This window comes from Hibiscus syriacus, unplaced genomic scaffold (assembly GCF_006381635.1).
Source record: "Hibiscus syriacus cultivar Baekdansim isolate YM2019G1 unplaced genomic scaffold, ASM638163v2 tig00000483_pilon, whole genome shotgun sequence".
NCBI lineage: Eukaryota > Viridiplantae > Streptophyta > Magnoliopsida > Malvales > Malvaceae > Hibiscus > Hibiscus syriacus.
In genome coordinates, this window is record NW_024061791.1 from 203,994 (window position 1) to 206,606 (window position 2,613).

Here is a 2,613-nt window from a genome sequence, read left to right on the forward strand (position 1 = left end):
CGATACCCCTTGCCCAGAACTTACTCATTTAACCCAAAAATTTTCCAAAACTTTGTTAATTTCCTCACTTTACTCTTCTTTAAAGCCTTTAAACTCAACTACACTTACCCAAATCAACTTATATCATTTTAACCCATTTTAACATCCAATATTTAAACTAAAACACTTGAAACAAAAAATCTTACGAAATATTCAACTTCGTTATTAATCATCTCTAACCTCTTAAATCTCTTATTCTGACTGATTACAAGTCAAATATGACTTCAAAATCCATTTACAACTCTCTCTCAACAATTCACTTAAAAAACCCTTATATTCAATCTCTCATAACTTGCAAATCTTATAGTTTTTACTTCTCTTTAAACTTCCTTAAGCTTTCCTAACACTTCAAGAATCAAAACCAACTTAAAAATGAAATGAAACATTAACTTGAGACCAACTTACCTTACCAATGGAGTCACATGAAGAGAAGAAGAAAAGAGCTTAACCAAAGTCTCCATATTTTTCTTTACCATATCTTTCCTTTTTCCACGTGGATATATTTAACACCAAACAATAACTTTTTAATTATTTCCTTGTCTAATGACCATTATTCCTTCCATCATTCCTTCTTTGCTATTCAATCCTACATAAAGATATTCCAATTAAGTCCATGAACTTTTTATTTTTCAAAATTAGTTACAAAGCTTTAAAATTTTACACTTTGGTTACTAACCCGGTTTTTGGGATGTTACACTGCTCATCCATGTTAAAGAGTTTTGACCGCTTTCATATGATGTTTTTCTTTCTAGTTTAGGACGTCAGGTCAATCTGGAGATAATATAAAGATAACACAGTTCCTTCGCATTGAGGAAGTTTGATTGTCTGAGTATGGCACTAATCTTTCGCGTTGAGGAGATCTGGTCGGTGGACAACATTGTTTGTTCGCATTGAAGACGTTTATACGTATTTGGATAATTTGGAGACAACAAGGTCCATTCGTGTTGAGGAAGTCTGATTGTCTGAGGATGACACTGCTCCTTTACATTGAGGAGATCTGGTCTGTGGGCGACATTGTTCTTTCGTGTTAAGGGCGTCTAGCCGTATTTTGGATAATTTGGAGACAACATGCTTCCTTCAGGTTGAGAAAGTATGATTGTTTGAAGATGATAGTGTTCCTAATTAAAAAAATCAACACTAAGATAATTAAATAAACTATTAAAAAAATCAACACTAATATAATTAAATAATCATAATTTAAAAATATTATATTTTATCATTCATATTTAATATTTGTAATAATCTCTTTTAATATATTATTTCTAAATTCTTATAAAAAAAGTAATGCATGTGACTAAATATATATAAAATATATTAAGTCGCACCTAATCTAACCATGATTAAATTTTTTATTCAATGCGTCAGTCTTTTTGGGTTTGGGAATATATGCCTAACACGAAAGAATGTCTACATATGGTGATTTTATGAATAATTAAACAATATGGATTTAAATAATATTTACAATAAATTTAGAATTGATATAAATATAAATATTAATATAAATATAAATATATTATTTTATTTTATTTTGTTTAAAAAATAATTATTATTTACAAGAGTACCAATTTTGAATCTTGAACAAAAGATATCAGTATCAATTCACTGTTCAGATAATAAATATATAAAAAATTAAAATAATATTAATCATTATACTTAAAAAGTTGCTAAATATTTAACTAAGTATTGACAATAAAATTGCATAAATTACTTTTTTAAAGATTTTAATTTCAATACTTTTATAATTTCTTAACTTTATAATTACTATATATTTCTATAATTTTCTTAATTAAGTATTTTGATTTTTTTTAATAATAATATAACAAATCTGATAGAATCACGTCATTTTTTTCTAACATTATTACATAAAATATCAATATGGAAAAATAGATAAATTTAAATATTAATATGACTAAAGATTAAATGTTAAAATAACAAAATTCATATACTAATATGGAAAATAATAAATATCAATATAAAAAAGAGAGCAAATTCATGAAATAAAATGTAATTTATCCCAATTTTAAAATTTAATTTATTATTATTATTATTAAATAAAAAAATACAGACGAAAGAGAGAGAAGAAAATGTATTGGTCCCCTCTTTTTTTTCCGTTGAGTTGTATGGGCGGTGCATTTAAGGAACGCATGGTCAGCAAAAGACAATAATACCTATACAATACAAGCTACACGAAAAAGATAGAAGAAAATGTAATGGTCCCCTCCTTTTCTTTCGTTGAGTTCGTGCCATCAGATCAATTTTTTCTCTTTTAATTTTGTTTAGAACACGTGCTCATTAGTTTTAATATTAACTGTCCATCACTAGTTTTTTTTATTTCTTTTTTTAATTTTTCAATAAGAAAAATTTATGTTTTCCTGTTTTTATAATTTTTTTTTCTGTTCATTAAATCATTCTTTTATTTATGTTCTCTAAGAGTTGTATCTAACGACATCATAACTGATCAAAATAACGCTTATTTGTAATTATATTGATTTTCCATGCTATGAATTCTCAGACTGGATTTGGATTTTGTATTCATGAATAGTTTCTCACGACGTTCAACTTTAATTTGCAGTT